Genomic DNA, 19,110 nt, shown 5'->3' with positions numbered 1-19,110 from the left:
CATCTACTGTGCATCAATTATCTCATCTTTCGTTCCCTCATTGCTCCTCCTCTGACTCCCTCAATTTATATTCCAAGAACCTTTACTTCTGCAATACTCCCTTGGGTTACTGACTCATATCTCTATTTTATTGCTGAACTTTCTCAAAGAGCCATCCACAGTTGCCATCTCTACTTCCTTAACCTTTCACTAACTTCTTATCTCTGTGCCATCTATTTTCTGCTTTCCCTGACACACTTTGGTTCCTTGAATTTCTCTGCATCTCTTTGGAAGTTACTTGAAATAACTTTTGTTCCTCATACTTAAGCAATTTCCAAGACATTCTCATTTCCTCTGTAACCCCTACACAAGACTGGTATACTCTGACTCAAAAGTGTTTTTTTCCTCAAACATCCAAAAGAATGGGAATTTCTCTATTAAAGACTAAGTGGATCCTGGAATACCCAAACATTGTCTTGATACCATACTCCTGGGAGTTTTTGGTAAAGTTGATTGGAGGATGCATCTTCTAAGCTCATGGAAGATGGCTGTGCAGCTGGTCTTCAAAGCTTGCCTAGGCAGTGGCTCAGTCACTTCTCCTGAGATACGAGGCAGAAAAGAGAGGGACCCCTGATGGCCTGAAATCTGAGCATTGAGACCAGATGATCACTTATTTACCTCTTTGATCTTGAAAAAGAAGAAAGAGATTGGAGTGGTGGTGGGGACCTCACTCTCTATAGTGAGATCAGAGTGAATTCACTATGAAAAATTATTTTCCTCCAGGATACGGAGGTAAACAAGTAGGTAAAGTACAAGAACATGGTCTCTTAACAAAATTCAGTACTCATCACCCATTCTCCATAACCCAGTTTTTGTGACCATATATTTGTGCTTCAATTGCTTTTGCCACAGTCAAATAATCATTCTTAACTTGGCATATAATTGTTGTGTCAGTAGTTCATTCACAACATTGTTTTATCATTCATTCTTTCACCCAGTAAACATTTATTGACCCAGAAAGTAAAGATTAAGAAGAGAATCTGTAAGGCAAAGTCCCTGGAACAAGTCTCGGGAGCTCATAGTCTAGGGGTGGAGATGGAGGTGGAAACAACAGAGTTAAAAATGGGTAAGTGCAACAAGGTGTTGTAAGAGAAGTCCAGACAGAGGACCAGGAGTAAACAGAAGAGAGGCCCTGAGAAGGTGGATTCATACAGGAGGTTCCACTTCCAGCCAGCAGGAAGAGGGACAAGATCCTATACTGTCTGCATTGGAGGGACCTTTAGATAGACATCTTCTAGTCCAACCCCCTCTGTCATAGGATAAGAAAACAGACCCATCTGCGGAAGGAAGTAGATTGGACCCAACTCACAGAGCTGGTCTAAAGCAGGGCTTGGACCTCTGATCTCGCAGCCAGGTCATCTCTTCCATGACATGCCTGTCTGGTGGCCTCACTCCCAGAGGTCCCTGGCTGCTCTCTGGAAGATGAGGCTAAGCTGTTCATGGGCCACAGCCTACCTCATGTTCCCAGGCCTCCATATCCAGACTTGTCTTTCTTTCTAGTTGTCCCCGGGTTTGAAGCCACCTTCTCATCTACTGTAACTGGTCATTCTTTTCCTCTGCTTTCAAATTTGTAAGCTTTCCATAATGTCCTGCTTCTCATGGTCTTAATGGTTTATCCTTGGTCTGCCTAGTTTCTCTAGTCAGCATCCCTCATCCCTTGGCCATTTGTCCTCTGTCCCCTTTCCCTCTAGACATTCTTGCTTTCCTAGTACCTCCCTCTTCCCCAGACACAGTCTCCAGCTCCTCCCAGGGTGCTTCACCTATTTTTGAGACAAGAACCCTCTGGCTGTCTGGTGATTCCTGGGCTCCCTTTCTCACAATAATGCTTTTTGAAAAGTATTTTTTAGTTGTTGATGGGCCTTTATTTTATTTATTTGTATGTGGTGCTGAGAATCGAACCCAGTGCGTCACACATACTACGCAAGCGCTCTACCACTGAGCCACAACCCCAGCCCACAATAATGCTTTTCATTAAGTAAAATGTACAGAACCGCGAAGGAAATTTTATTTTGAAAAGTGGCAAACATAAGAAGTCAGATTTATGCTAGAGCTTTTTCAGTGTGTTAAACAGCAAGATCTAATGGTAAGTCTAATGATTTTCATAATGTTGAAGTAGTGATGAGCACAAATGATCTTGCAAGATATCTGTGACAGTGGTAATGTGATGTGAAAACATCTGTAATTTCTATTACTGACAAATCCACAAGTACTGCATATGTAGCTGTAGTTTATTGTCTGCATTCATAATTGAAAGAAATGCTACATTTCACTTAGATGTTAGTAAAAATGAAGATATAATATTTTTTCCTTTTCAAATTTATGGACCCCTGAGTGTTATGCACAGACCATCAGCCATTGTAGTGTCCAGTTCAAGAAATCCTGCCTAGATGATCCTGTGATTTGAAATGCTGTAGATATCACCTAAATTTATATCTTGGGACCAGGATATCCATCCATTTATATATCTCACAGACATCTATAAAACTTAACATGTCAAAAGATGAATTTTTGATCTTATCCTCCAAAACACCTCCTCATTTTTCTGATCTCAATAAATGTTACCTCAGTCTTACCTAGTGCTGAAGCCCACACTCTGGAACTCATTCTCTACCTTTCCTTGTAATTTAATTCAACAAATATTTACTCAGCACCTGTGATGTGAAAAGTACTATTTTAGGCCCTGGAAAGTTAATAAGGCCTAAGAATAGCCCTCATGGAACTTATATTTATTGTTGGCAATAAATATGAAAATACATGCAATAAAATCAGTAGCAATAAGTGCACCTAAAATATTATACCTCCAAAATGTTTCCCCAGTATTTCTAATTCTCTCCATATTTACTATTCCCCTTTAATCTAAACCACTTCTGACTCTTACTTTCAGGAGTCTCCTAATTATATCTTTGAAGCCAGTCTTGTTCCTCTCCAATCTCCCCTCCACGTGGCAGCCAAAGTGAAGGGAAGAGACTGTCCACTCACTGCTGACATCCTTCAGGGCTTTCCATTGTGCTAAAAATTAACCAAGACTGCCTCACCTGGAGGGCCCAGCGCTAGCAAACCCTCACCTACCCTCTGTCTTGCTCTCCTACCAATCACTCTGCGTCTATATTAGGGACCTACTGGCCTTGCAGTTTCTCGTGGACATCAATTTCCAGTCTCGGCACCTTGTCTGCCTCTGAGCCCTGTTGATGCCTACTCGTCCTTCAGGTCTTAACCTTTTTAACCGTCTCTTTAGAGAGCCCTTTTCTGACCCCTCAATCTAAATCATGTCTTTCTCATTCTGCCTTCGAGTGACTTCTTCTTTTCCTTTATATATCAAGCTACTTGTTATAATTGATATTTAACATAATACTCAGGTGTCTACTTGATTTCTGTTTCACTGCTACACGGCAAGTTCCAAGAAGGCAAGACCCTTGTCTGTTTCACTCGCCAGCAACAAATTGTTCCCAGCATATTGGTAGTGAAAGCAAATTTATTCAGCCCTTGAATGAATTGTGAGTCACTCCACCTTTCATCTCTGACATCTACCCCCAGATTCATCACAAATTCCAGGCTCATTCTTCCTTTCTTTATGCATAGACATATTAATAACTCTATCTATACTTAATTCTTTTCTGACCTAATTGGATACAGTTATTCTCAAATTCACTTACCCACTCATCCGTTCATTCTTTTAACCATAATTTATTATGTGCCCTCTAATTATAAGGCACCATGCCAGGCAATATATAAGATTAGAAGATGTGTATAAGGCATGGCTCTTGTCCTCAAGACATTTATTATCTAGAAGGAGATTTAAGAAGTTATCAGGTAGCTAGAGCAAGTAAATAGGTGCTATGTGAATTATCACTGCACATTGATAATTGGCATCGCCATTTGCATTGGAAGTATGAAGAGGTCAGAATAATATAACCAGAGATTCCAGGAAAGTTTTTATGGGAAAGATTGCATTTGAGCTGGACCTGGAAGGTTGGGCAGGGTTTAGACAGCCAGAGGCAGAAGAAGATGCATTCCAGATGAAAGAATAGTTTGTAGGAACAGAAGAACACAGAGTGTAGAGGAATCCATGAGTGGCCCACAGCCCAGGGTGCCAGTAGGGGAACCAGGAGAGTCTAGGCTGAGGCAAGTGACATTTTGATCTCTATTTGATACTTATTAAGGGAATGCAAATATTGTTTGACAGAGGAGTAAACTGAGAATTAGGAGGGAGCATTGGAAAACCCTGGCTACCTCTATGATTTTAAGTTAGGTAGACTTTCCTTAGTCAATTAGATGATCAAATAAAACATGGGAGTGTGAAAAAATGCAGGGCAAGGGAAGGTATCTCTGTGTTCCAGAGTAGATGGGGAGACCCTTGTAAAGGAAGTGGATATCCCTTTGCCTTCAGACTGGAATACCGACTTAGGAACAATAAAGGAGTCACCTCCAAATTCTGATGGCCATTCTCATCCTTATACTGATAGATCACTGGCTCTCTGGCTGGAGTGTATTAGTTCAGGTTGACATAGCCTAACACCATACGTACACTGGTAAATTTATCTCTCATGGTTATGGAGGCTGGGGTGTCCAAGACCAAGGTGCTGATTGATTTGATTCCTGGTGAGGGCTCTCTTGCTGGGTTTAGGTAACTACCTTCTCACTCTGTTGTCTCATGGCCTTTCCTCAATATGTGCAGATGGAAAGAGAAATCTGTCTCCCTTCCTCTTGTTATAAGGCCATCAATCCTATTGGATTAGGACCTCACCCTTGTGATCTCTTTTTAAACTATCTCCAAATATAGTCATATTGGAGATTAGGGCTACAACATAAGAATTTAGAGGCTACAACTCAGTCTATAGCATGGGGCAACTGGATCCTGGATCTGGATCCTTTAGAAACAATGACTGTGCAAACTTCTAATTTAGTGGTATTTCAAGAGTGTTTCAAGGAACATGAGACATTCCAAGTAGCACCTTCTGAGGACCCACTCAAGGGGTAAAGTACATGTGGGCTCCACTTGACCTGTATTGGTCTCCATATAAATTACTTTTGAAGAAAGGGGCTTCAAAAACTATGTATTAAGAAAAATTCGATCTAGTTTGATGACTTCGCTATACCAGAGAAAGGGAGGATCTTGACTTCAGAAAGGTATAGAGACTTGCCCATAGTCACATGGCAAATTCTACTGGCCACGAGCTGAATTACAATCTTGTGTACAGAATTACATGGAATTTCTAATACAATCCCAGTCCAGTGTTTTGCCTATTGTTCCCCCTAAGATTCCTCAAAGTTCAAGAGAGGGAGGTCCTGGGTGTCCCACTGTGAGCATGACTAATTGGGAATCCTCCTGGCACAGAGCAGATGCTTCCTGAAGATTTTGCTCAGAAGCAGAATTAATGCTGTGGGGCTCAAGCAGGGCACTGATCTTTATCTATTCTTTCTTCCTCACCTGGTTTGCATGCCCAGACTTTTTATATAAAGAGTTGGCAGAAGTTATGAACTATTAAATAATTTAGATGTTTTTCTGAAATAAGTATGCATAGAAAATTATGCCATAAATGCCTAAGTGTTGTTCTAATATGCTGTCTGTCAGCCACTCAGAGGAATCAGGGGTAAATTTCTCTCTCTGGAGATGGAGAGACAGATCCATGCCACCTAGGGAGAGATTGATGCACTGATGATTTTCAGATCAGCTCCAGTCATTTAAGATGATGCATAATAAAGACATAAGAACAAAGTTGTTGGGACAAAGAAGGAACCTGTCTGGGTTCCTTCTGAGCTCAGAGTGCCCAGATGTGGGGTGCAAAACCTATATTTCCAGAAAAGGAATTGATTTTTAAGTAATTCTATTTCCCTTATAGCGATAAGGAGGACAGAATGGTGAAGAGTTCTACGCATGGTCTCTGAAGCAAGGGCCCCTTCACTCTCCCTTATCCATGGAGACATAACTACCAAAGTTTTTCATTGCTGCTTAAGATTCGGGACATCCAGATGGCCACTTTCCCTTGGACCATCTCCCTTTCACTTTTCACTTACCATCCTTCAGGTTGCATCTTAAATTTTTTATCTTCTTGACCATTATCTCTCTTACCTGACACTTTTCCTGTCTTTCAGAGCACTTAACTCAGGTACAATTATATATTTATATGTTTGATATTTGTCTCTCCCAGATTCTAAGCTCCAATCGGAAGCTATGCTAAATATCAGTGTGTTGTGCATGCCTTATCAGTGTGTGCATACTGCTATCCACACACTCAGTGGATATTTACTGAATGAATAAATGGTTTATTTCCACTAATGTTAAAGTTTTATTATTTTGTTTTGTTAAGGCACAAACACCTGTATGTTCATATTACATTCTTCATATTACATTCTTGGTTGCTGTGGATTTACAGCCTAGAGCCAATAAAGTGAAGGAGTATGAGAAGTGAGTTGAGTGTATAAATAAATGGCCAATGAAAGATCATATCCTAAAATGTAACTTCCTGTGACAAATCTATTCATTTAGTCATTTGACAAATGTCTTTTGATCAAGCACTCTATGATTTGCACTGTCAGAGTGCAAGTATACACCATGAATAAGAAGAAATGGTCTCTGACCTCATGGAGAAGATAGAAAAAAAATATAAAAGTAATCAAAGTTGTTGGGAAAATAACCCAGGATGATGAGCTAAGAGCAAGTGGGTCAGACTATGTTGAGAGGAGGCCAAGAAGGCTGCTTTATTCCAAGACCTAGAGGATGAGAATGCAAAACTCAGGCATAGGGAACAATAAGTACAAGAGCATTAAGGTGGGAATGAGCTTAGCCTGCTGAAGCAACAGAAAGGAGATAAGAGTGGCCAGAGCAGAGTAAGCAAGGGGGCAGGTGATTGAGATGCGGATGTCCTTGAAGAGCTCCAAAGATGTGATAACAAGCCTGGATTTTATTATGAGATCAATGAGAAGCCAATGGGAAAATTTTAAAAGCAGAAGAGTAACATAATTTGGTTAATATTTTAGAAAGATTGAATTAAAGAAGGACAAAGTGGAACCAAAGTGACAAGTCTGTGGTAATAGTCACAGAGAAAGAAGATGGGGGCTTGACCTTGGCGGGTGGCAGTGGGGATAAAGAGAAGGGGACAGTTGAGATTTATTTGGAGGTAGAACTGATGGGTCTCGTGATGGATTGAATGTAGAGGGTGAGGGGAAGGGAGAAATTGAAGATGACTCTAGTGTGACAAATGGCCCTTTCCTTGAAGTCATATATCTTTTCAATTTGCTACTGACTTGACCCACTCTGCCTTCCATCATTATAAACCATGAAGGCTTTCACTTTTCCTTCCTTGGCATCACGTAGGCCCCATATTTAGCATCTTAATTCAATAATGTACCATCTGTACGGTTCGTATCTTCATCTTCACGGCTCATCGAGTCCCTATAAGTGGACTGCAACACACGTGAATTAAACATGGTGGGCAAAGTGAGAGAGATGCTAAGTGGCAGATATCTTGACTCTTTTAGCCGAGTGTTCTGCGTAGAATCCAGATGGGGCAAGGTAATGCTGGTGACCAGTGTCTCAGCAAGTATTTTCAGGAAAGATGGAGAAACTCACATGTCTCAAGGGTAGAAAGATGAGGGAGAATAAAAAGAGAGATACAATCTGAAACACCAGGGACTGCCCAATTATGTATCTTGAGCAATCTGACATACCAGAAATGGTGAGTGTTTTATTATGCCAGATTCTGCATGTGTGTGTGTGTGTGTGTGTGTGTGTGTGTTTTCAACCTGAAGGGGAAAGGCAGATGGAGCAGGGTGGGAGAAGTGAGACTACTGTTGTGACCACCATTTATTGAACTCTTGTTATTAGTCATGCTCAGGACTTCTGCTAAGTCCTTCAGGTAAAATATACTATTTAATCCTCCCAACACCCATTTTATGGAAAAGAAAAGTGACTCAAGGAGGTTTAAGTAACTTGTTTACACATAAATAGCTAGCAACTGGCAGAGCAAGAATTTGAACCCAGATTGGTGTGACTGCAAAGCTTGTGTACTTAACTCTGTTACATTTCCTTCCTAAAACTGGGAAGGACTGGACAGAAGGCAGAGGAGAAAGCAGATGGGAAGAGGGAGAGAGAGCCCAAGAGAACAAGTATACTTGATATTGCAAAAAAGTAGTTGACGAAAATGAAGGGAAATCTAACCTGAAGGAAAAATAGTGTATTAGTATATGACATGAGAGTGGATCAAGTCTTATGAAATTTCTAGAGATGAATATGATGTGTTAGAAGCCTCCTACTCTATTTCCCTGCTAGCTGTAGACTCATAACTTCTGTCTTTATTGCTGTTTCTGCTTCCAGTCATGAAATACTCTATCCTGACATAAGCCAACAGCCCCTGACTTCTCTGACTCAGACCAAAGCTCACCCTCAAATGGAGGGCTGGGGGTGGGGAAGCAGCAGAGACTGTGATTCCTGAGTGAAGGCAATTCACGCCTCATGAAAGACCCCAAAGGAACAGTACTGTGCTGTAATTAGCTGAGATTTATAACTTGGCACAAAACCCGCTCATGTTAGATATTCAGTTTCTCTGTTCTTGCTCCAGGTGTTCAAAGAAATTCCCCTAGCATCCCTGTCATTCTGCATCCCAGAGGAAATTTCAGGAAAAGGTTGTTTTACTACTTAAAGAAAGAGGGGTAGAGTAAGAGGAGGCTTACGTCTTTTGTGTCTAGGTCCAGAGTTCACTGTCAGTTAGCCTATGGGTAAAGGTGTGTGGAGCCCAGCTAGAGGGCAACTAGACTAGCATGCAGTAGTCCGTTATTAGCACAATCAAGGTGGATGTACTCCTACCCCCTACTAGACAGCAGAGCTACACAAAATGACCCCGAACCATGCAGACTCTGTTCTCATGGAGCTAACAGAATACCAAGGTAGATATTGAATAAGGAATTCCAGTGCCATGGTAGACCTGTAATCCAGGAGAAATATAAGCATTCTGGTATTCTGATTTCAGAAAACCTCAGTGTGTGACTTTTATTAGCTCTTTGACCATGGGCAAGTAATTTATAGTCACAGTGAGTCTCAGTTTCCTTATCTATAAAGATGGAGGTGACTCATTCATTCATTCAACAAATGTTTATTGACTACCTCTGGAATTATTTAGCCTGAGTGGCCAGAGGCAGCCACTCTGGAAATGATATTCGAGCTGAGATCTGGTTGATGTGAAGCCATCTGCCATGTGAAGGGTGGGGTGGGGGAGGTATCCCATATGAAGGGGGTGGGTGCTTGCAAAATCCATGAGGTGGGAATGGCCCTGGAAAGAGCCCTTCTGGAATATGGGGCAGCAGAGGATGTATCCAGAAAGAGGCAGGAAAGAGAATGAGAAGAATAGAGATGGACAAACAAGGAGCCTCACAAAATGCATTGTCTCAGTTGGTTAGATGTTGGGTGGTCTTCAGAACCCGAGTCCTGTCTTGCCTCCTACCCTCCCTAAAGCATTTGGGACTGTCGATGGCATGGTTCTTGGCCTTGGCTGCTTAATTTTGGCCTCCTTTCAGTTCCAAGACCGGTTTTCTCCCTATAACCTATGTTGGAGATCATGTGAGCATTTTAGACATTTCATAATCACACACCAATAAATGCAAATGAAAACAAATCAGCTCAAAATATATTCTTTCTGTCTCTTACATGCTGAGGCTCCAGCAGTGTCAGGCGACAGCTGCAGAGGAGATGAGGAGCTCCCACACTGCTACCAGACTGGCTGTCCCCCAGGCTCCTCCTGACCATCCTTTAATCTCACTGGCCTTTCTTTTAAAGGGAAATGTTCCACCCAAGGTGGTTTTCCTCCTTTGGAAAAAGGCCAGACAGCTGGATTCCTGATCGCAGTATGGGGGACTCAGTTTATCTCAGGGGTGTTGTGGAGAGACCCTTCCAGTAGTATGTGGCCCACTCAGCCAAGGAGGAAATTGCAGGCCTGCCTTACCTTTGGTAACAAAATTGTATGCTGTAGATGCTGTAACTTTGTTAGGAGAAAGACCTTATCTCTTGTGGTACTTGTCAAGTCACAAGTATTTACTGAGCACCTACTGTTTGCCAACAGCCAGCTAAAATCTAGCCATGATTTTGTCAATGAAGTTTTCTTGAATCACAGCTGTGTGCATTTGTGTGTGTATTGCCTATGCTCCCTTCCACACTGGCAGAGGTGACTAGTCATTGCAGAGGCTGTGTGACTTGCAAAGCTGAAGATATTATTTTCTTCTTTATAGAAAGCGTTTGTTGACACCTGCTGTCAAGACTTTTGTCCCGACACACAATTCCACAGTAAGAAGGTAGCTGACAAGAGGTGGGTACAAAGGGAAGTGAGAAGGGAAGTGACATGCACTGAATAAAACATGGGTACAGTAGTTAAGAATACAAGTCCTAGGATCAATGGACCTAGGTTCAAATCCCAGCTCTGTCACTTACCAGCTGTGGGTTTGGGTCAAGTTGCTTAGCCTCTCTACATCTTAGCTTTCATGTCTGCAAATGTCTCTGATAATTGCATTTATCTCATAGGGTGGTCATGAGGATTAGGGTGATTAATGTAAGCATTGTCTTACGCATAATAAGCATTCAGGAGGGAGAAACAGTTATTTTCACTACATATGCTGTATACGAAGCAGTAGGCTAAACACTCCATGTATTTTTTTTCTCGCTCAGTGTATTTTATCTCAGTTAATCCTTAACATTGTTCCCATGAGGCAGATACTGCATTATTGTTTCTGTATGATGGGGAGGGATCTGTGGTATGAAACACTGCTTTGGGTCACATTCTTGTAGGTGGCAAAGAGGTCCATGTGAACATATGTCCCAGTGGGGGCTGGGTGGAGATCAGGGAGGGCCAAGACACCTCTTGTCATCACGAGTCCCTGCTCAGGAGCAAACTGTGATGTCATTTCCCAAGAAGACACAGAGGGCAGGGGCCTCTTGGAAGGTGAAGGCAGAGCACACCCACCAGCCTATGGAGGAGATAAGCATCTGTGTAGCTTCACAGTGAGAAATAGAGCTGAAGGGGCCAAAACCCCAAAACCCTATGCATCAGGGAGTTGACAAGGCCTGTTTTGGAACACGGGGTGGAATTGCATGGTTTCCTCCATTTTTTGTCACCTTCATCTTTGATGTCCCCCTGCAACTGGAGGAGACATGCCTGGGCTAGGAAGGGAGGGTAGAGCTGAGATGCGGGCGATGTTTAACAGTCACAGTGGATCCAGAGCAGGGGAGGGGCAGGTAGAGAAGCTACCAGGCGGTGTCTTGAGACTACATCATACATATTTTAAGGAAAACTCCAGAAGCTTTATTCAGTTACCTGGGTCTATTGATGTCACTTAGACTGGATCAATATATCTTCCCGGAGAATTCAAAGGAGGAAAATCTATGTGGGGCCTGCTCTGTAGGGAGAGCACGTTGGTGCCAGAGTGACAGCTCCGTGAGGAGAGTGTTAAGCACTCACAGACTGATGCCCCTGTTGTCTCCTTACCCTCCTGATGGGGCAAATGATGTGAGAGGGGAGTGAACAAGTGGAAGCTGTTAAACATTCATATATATAAGAATCGAAAATCGACTGAGCTCCCACGTGATGCTGGACTGTATGCTGGGCACCAGTTATAGTTACCATGGCAGTCCCTAAGGGACAAGCTCTGGGTTTGCTTTGCCGGTGGTGGGGGCTCTGATGCAGACTCCGGTGGCCAAGGCCTCCTTCCTCAGCTGCCCCTGTGATGCTTTATGGATAGTGGAAAAGATGTTTCTCCAAAGCCAGCCCTCCCTCAATCCCATGGCATGGCACATGGTGCCGGATCATCAGGGCTGTTTGGTCTTATGTTATTTTTTTCTATCTCCTGGTTCCTCATCTCCTACTTTCTTCTTTGTGCCCATAAGTGGGAGGGTTTCATTAAGATAATTAAAAAGCCACCAGGGAAAAATATGACAAAAATCCACTTGGGCTTTCTTGAGTTGCATGGGCACTGGCTCTGCTGCTTTTTCTGAAGTCTGAGCTGCCTCTGGTTGCTGGAGAAGACAAAGACCTTCCTCCAGTGACTGATCCAAAGCTCAGGTGGCCCAGCCCTTAGGAGGCCTCCTCACTGTCATTCTTCCACTTTCACCATCTTCTAATGGACTGAAAAAATACAGTGGGCTTCAAAAAGAGCATGTCCATGTGCATCTGTTGCATGAGGATTTTTATAAAAGAAGATGCCACAGATTCCTTGGCTGATATGTATATACATAAGTATTAGGAAGTGTCTTGCTTGTATCTAGTCTTACTCCTTTTGTTGTTCCCCAAAGTCATATATCTCTCTCATAGGGGAAGAATGGAACAGATATTTGCAATCATTTGCAGGAATCAAATGTTATTGCTTGGTAACAACTCAGAGGGCATTTCCAGTGTGAGAATTTTTTTCCATTCCTGATGTGGCACAGGCTTTGTCCCACGGTGGTTCCAGTTTATCCAGAAGTGCAGCAAAATTTTGAGTGGTTCTTAAATTTGAGCAGTTTATAATATGACCCCAATACAAACAGAGAACCTATCTTAGATCTGCAAGGTGCACCGAGGAAGGAGGTTCAATCCTTGCCCTGGGAAAGCCAGAAGCAGGGACTGTGGGCTCAGGTTGCCTTTTGGTGGCTGAGGATAATCATGTGTTTTCTTTCTCTCCATTCTGAGGCTTTTCCTGGGAAAGAATGGCTACTTCCTGGCTTACAATCTTTCTCTGCCACCTGCCTTTAGAAAACTATCTAAATTTTGGCTCCTGAAGGGGCAAGTTGCTGGAGTACCTCTCCACTATGAAGGAGCCACACACCTACTCCCAGCTTCAGCTAGTCAAGCTGCTACAGAAGAGCTACTCCCAGCGTGCTGGACTGATTAGTTAATTTCTGGAGATTTCAAGACTCAAAGTCTACATGATTTTTTTCTTATTTATTTATTTATTTTTCCTTTAAAATTTTTTTTTTTTTTTTTTTTTTTTTTAAGAAATGACAGCGGAATACATTACAATTCTTATTACATGTATACAGCCCAATTTTTTCCTATCTCTGGTTGTATATAAAGTTTGATGACACCAATTTGTGTCTTCATACATGTACTTTGGATAATGATGTCCACACAGTGATAATGGTAAGAACCCATGAGCAGAACATTTAAGAAAGATGGGATAGCATAAAGAGACCAAATTTAAGAGTTATTGAGATAGAGGAAGGCATAGAGGTCTAAACCAAAGGAATGAACAATCTAATTCAATGAAATAATAGCAGAAAACTTTCCAAACATGAAGAATGAATTGGGAATCCAAATTCAAGAAGCCTACAGGATGCCAAATGTACAAAATCACAACAGATACACACCAAGGCACATTATAATAAAAATGCCCAACATATAAAATAAGGAGAGAATTTAAAAAGCCATAAGAGAGAGGAATCAGATTACATATAAGAGAAAACTAATTAGGATAACAGCAGATTTTTCAACACAGACCCTGAAAGCTAGAAGATCCTGGAATAACATATATCAAGCTCTGAAGGAAAATGCGTGCCAACCAAGAATCTTGTATCCAGTAAAATTAAGCTTCAGATTTTTATTGAAGATGAAATAAAAACCTTCCACAATAAACAAAAGTTAAAAGAATTTTTCTTCATTTTTGAAGGAAGAAAGAGAGATAAAACAGGTCTGAGCTATAAGTTTTTGTGTGCTCCTTAAAGTAAGGGACTCACTCAGACACCAGGCACTAATACTAGTATTGTAAATTTTCAACATTTTATTGTGGAAATTAAAAATATCCATAAAAGTTGAATGAATTCTGCTATGAACCCCAGATGTCTGCCATCCAGGTTCTATCATTGGCACTTTACTGTACTTGACCTCTCACATAATATCAATGTCAACATCCTTTTATCCATCCATCAAGCCATCTCAGTTCCCACCCCAGACCACAGACCAACTGTATCAGAAATTGTTGAGGTGGCCAGGTATGGTGGTGCACACCTGTAATCCCAGCGTCTTAGGAGGCTGTGAGACAGGAGGATTGCAAGTTCAAAGCCAGTCTCAGCAATGGCAAGGTACTAGGCAACTCAGTGAGACCCTGTCTCTAAATAAAATACAAAATAGGGCTGGAGATGTGGCTCAGTGTTTGGGTGCCCTTGAGTTGGGTGCCCTTGGTACAAAAAAAAAAAACCCAAAAAACCACCCAACCAACCAAAAATAATTCTGGAGGTAGACTCAATATTTTAACATAATTTCCAAGAGATTTTTGTTACCACTTAAATTTTTGGTGCATTTCAAGATAAACTGGAGATATTTCCCCCTAAATATTTATTGAGTACTTACCAGGTGCAAGGCACTATTCTTAATGATAGGCTGATAGTCATTTACAATCTGATAGATACAAAAATTTGTCATTAAGAAAGGAAAGAGAGGAGGACAAGAGGGAGGGAAGACATGAGAGACAGACAGACACACACACCCACCCACACACACATACACACACACACACACACACACACAAGTCTGGGCACAAAAACAAGTCGGTAGAGCAGAATTGAAAACTTTTCATGTAGTTATTGGCACATGCAACAGACTAGAAGTAAACAAATCAGAAATCTTTTAAGTTTTTTTAGGGACTTATACAATTATCAAAGGATTTTCACAATGTTTGGCCCAGTGGGATTCATGAATTTGTTACAGACCAGGGACTGCTGTGTGTTTTTCCTCCTTTTCACTGGGAATGATTACAGCAGTTCCATTGTCCTTGTTCCATCACAGTGTTGCGCATAGATGCCGCTCTCCGAGGTACTGAAGTCAGAGACCGTCCATCTCCGCCAAGGACTGACCCAGCATGCAGCAACCCTAACTGCTGGATAGACATTGAGGAACCCCAGGAAAAATGTTAGAAAAAGTCTCAAATTTTTTTAAAAGCTTCTCTCCAGATTCTATCAATGCAGAAGGGGAAAAGCAAAGGGGAGGGAATGAGAGAAAGAAAGGGAACACCTGAAATTGAGTTTTATTGTTGCTTCACGCTGAGTCAGGCACACAATTAGACCTATATAAGTAGAACTGTCTGATAGCGAGTGCTGTTGCTTATAAATTGAAGGGGTTTAGCTGAATTGATTTTGATATGTAAGTAAAACGCTTATAAGTGAAATCACTTCAGAGAAGTGATCCTCAAAGTGTGGTCCCTGGATAAGCAGCATTCACATCATCCAGGAACTCCTTATAAATGCAAATCCTCATTTCCTGCCCCAAACCAGCTGAATCATAAATCATAAAGAAAGGCCCCCAAATCTGTTTTAACACACACTCCAGGTGATTTTGGTACATGCTAGAGCTTGAGAACTTCTCTGTATTGAACAATGGTTCTCAATGCTGGTGACACATTAGTCACCCAGGGCTTTATAAAATATTGAGGATAGCCCCCCCCACACACAAAATCAGAATCTGAGGGAATGATGTCCAGTATTTGGTGTGTTTTAAAAGGTTTTTGAGTGATTCTAATGTATAGCTAGAGTTAAATTACTGCCTTAAAATTTTATTAAAAACACGCAGGCATATCCATTGAATCAATAGGGGGCTACTACCCATGACACCATGATTTGTAGCTATCAGCCTTGGACTTCTGGGTTTCTGGGACCCCTTGGAGACTGAACAGACACATCATACCTGCAAAAGGGCATCACACTGATATGAAGTGTCATGCCATGTCAAATAGTCTCAGTGTTATTTGCGTAGTGACACAATTCAGAGGGTTTTTGCCATCATAGATTGCAAGAACTAATTGGTGGTATTGTTTAAACTGACACCATCATATTACAGCTGTTTGATGACATCACCACATTTTTATTCACTTCTAATTTTCCTCCACCAAATATTTCCTTTGATTAAGGGTGGACAGGGAGATGCAGTCATACGGAGTAGAAGTCATGAAACCAAAAGATATAGAAATTTTCCTAAGATATCTTGGAGAGTGAGGATGGGGAGCTTCAACACATCATCTCCCATTTCTGTGATTCAAGAAATAGAAATCCATGTTTCTCCATGTTTGGTTGGCTCTCCAGTTGGACAGGCCAAAAGGAAAAAAAAAAGATATGTGTAGCTGTGTTTTGTAAATTGTAAAGAGTTGGAGAAAATTAAACCCACTGTGTAAACTGTTTGCCTCTGTGTATTAATAATGATGCTTCCTGGGCACAATCCAGCAGAGTGGTCTCACTCTAGAAGAATATGAATATTGTTGCATTGAGTGAAACATCTTAGTAGCATTTCCACTCTTTGAGAGTTCCTGGATGAACTCACTGAAATTTTAGTATTTAAGACCAGCCAGGGCTTCACCTCCCAGTTCCTTCTCTGAGTTTTAAAAAATGACCCAGATTCAAGGTCCTCTAGATCCTTTCAGATTATATGTTTTAAAGGTAAAATTTTAGAAAGAATTAGGATAGGTAGAGTCCGTTTGTTGGCAGGGGACATAGCTAAAATTCTCTCCATTCATCTCATTTGTTTTTCTCTTATGTCTCAGAGACATTTGTAATCAGTGTGTTGTAGAAACTGGATATCATTTAAAGAAGTTGAGGTTTCAATCATAGCATGGGTGGTGCTGGAAAAAAAAATTTAAAATAAACTTGTTTCATTTCACTTTGAACAGATGCCAAAAGATCTCTCTTCATCCTAGTACAAAGCTGTTTGAGACATTGAAAACTGCTCCCTTCCAAAGTTGCTTCTAGAGCTTCCATGCTATTCCCCTGCATTATTTACCATGATGAGTACCCAAAATAGCATTAGTCTGGCAAATATAGGGCATGAGGCGGGAGCAGGGGTTGGGAAGGTAATTACCATCCAACATGGAAGCTATGCTGAGTTAAATAGGAAAGTGGAGCTCCTTTTTGGGCACCATTCAAACTGGAAGAGATTTCAGATAATTTCATCTTGCAGGCTCAGGATCACACTAGGAAAAGTTAGAGCAACATAGTTATTTTCTCTGCAAGGTTTTAAGTAAATAAAACATAACAAAGGGGAAAGTTGATGGGGGCAATGAGGATCATAACTAAGGTTGGTTCCAGGCATTGCCATGAAAAGCAAGACCTTTGTCCCTGGCTTCTTTCTCATTATTCTTTGCTTTTTGGTCTCTTCTGAATCTTCTATCCCAGGTAAGGACTAGGGTGAGGCAAGCAAGCCTCCAGAGTGAGAAATTTAAGGAGGCACTTGCTTTCGGATGAATGCCTTCTGAGAATGAGTGCCTCCTTAAGTCTTGAACCTAGTATCTTGCTCATCTCACTGCAGTCTAGGCCCTGCTCTATGTACCCTAAACACCCAGTGTTTATATATACTGGTGTCCACATGTTTCTTCCCTACTTTGTGACCAGAAAAATCATCTGATATACTAATTCATGCCAGAGTGTCGAGAGCATATTGACCACCCAATCTCAGGAACACATGTATGTTCAAAGAGGATTTCCAGAAAGGCAATATTCATCCCAAAGAAAAGTTCATTCCAACCTTGATGATCTCTCCCTGCCCTTAACTACTAGAACATTCTTTGTCTATATTATCTACTAGGCATTTGAAATATCCTCAGTGAAATGGCAGCCTTCCTCGGGGATATTTCTGAATATCCCCCCTATTTGGTTTTGATATAAAACCAAATAATAGGATCTCTTAAGATGATTAACTGATAGCCCAAGGGTGAATTTTCAGATATCAATGGGGGGATATATTTTGGGAATGGGGTTCTTCTTGAACTAAGATATGCAAATGAATAACCCTCGCTCAGGATAAGAAATGAAAGCTGAACAAGAAACACTGGAAGAAGGAGAGTCTTGGAATGTTTTGTGCAGGTAATGGGCTTTTTTTAAGAGAGAGAGAGAGAGAGAGAGAGAGAAGAGAAGAGGAGAGGAGAGGAGAGGAGAGGAGAGAGAGAATTTTTTAATATTTATTTTTCAGTTTTCAGTGGAAACAACATCTTTATTTTATTTTATGTGGTGCTAAGGATGGAACCCAGCGCCCTGTGCATGCCAGGCGAGCACATTACTGCTTGAGCCTCATCCCCAGCCTCCATGGGGGTGGGTTTTGAGCTGCAAAGATGAAGGTTTAGACATTACAGACAGATAGAATAGCATATTTGGAGGTGTAGAGATCAGAAAGACTGGGGTATATAATGAAAAAGAACAAGAAATTCTATTTGACAAGAAGAAAAAAAATCCATGGAGGTAATGCAAGATAAAGTTGGAAAGAAATGTTGGGGTCCAATTGTAAAGGGCTCTTAATAAAAGCTCTGAATACCATTTTAAGAACTACAGGCTTTATATAATAGAGAGTGATATGACTGGGCTGAAGAACATGAGACAGTTCCCATTTACCTATAATCTGTCTCTTCTGGCCTATTAGAATTGGATTTGATTTTCCATTTGAGATTAATGCTTTTGGAGTAACAGGTCCTGGTGGGAAGGGGTAGACATCTTTTGAATATAAACATTTATTCACACTTTAGTGAAAAGTAGTACAATGGCTACTTTTCTTCTAATAACTCATGAAAATTAGGCAGTTGAACTATACTTATAACAAAAGGTGCTGTCCACGAAGGGCAGGCTTCAGTAGGGTTCTATAATTTGGTACTTGGGGTAATAGAGTAGGATCAAAAAGAAAAGAAATGACTATAACACAGGGGCAGCTGTGGGATCATATATTATTGATATTAACCAATTAACAATTCACAAATCGATTTCAACTCCATTATTTCATTTCGTCCTCATAACAGCTTCCAAAAGGGAAATTCAACACTGACGACTTTATGAATAAGGATACTGAACATCACAGAGCTTCCTATCCAAAGGTCAGTGGCAGTCTTTAGATTTGAACTCGGGTCTCTAGAATCAGGTTGCTTCATCCAATCATTCTCCAAAGCTCACCTATTCCTCTCATTCTTGCAGAAAGTCAGCCCCTCGAGGAGTTAAACCTCTGATTTCTTCATGAAAGGCTGTCATGTGTCTGAGTCAGTTACCCTTGAAGACATCCAGGAACACTGACAGTTATGGGTTGAGTAACAAAATCAAGGGAACTTGCCCATCCTAGCTCTTGACCTTCCATCTTTGGAATTCTGTTTACTTTTTAC

The sequence above is a fragment of the Marmota flaviventris genome, chromosome 10 (assembly GCF_047511675.1).
Source record: "Marmota flaviventris isolate mMarFla1 chromosome 10, mMarFla1.hap1, whole genome shotgun sequence".
NCBI classification, from domain to species: Eukaryota; Metazoa; Chordata; class Mammalia; order Rodentia; family Sciuridae; genus Marmota; species Marmota flaviventris.
This window is presented reverse-complemented; position numbering follows the sequence as displayed.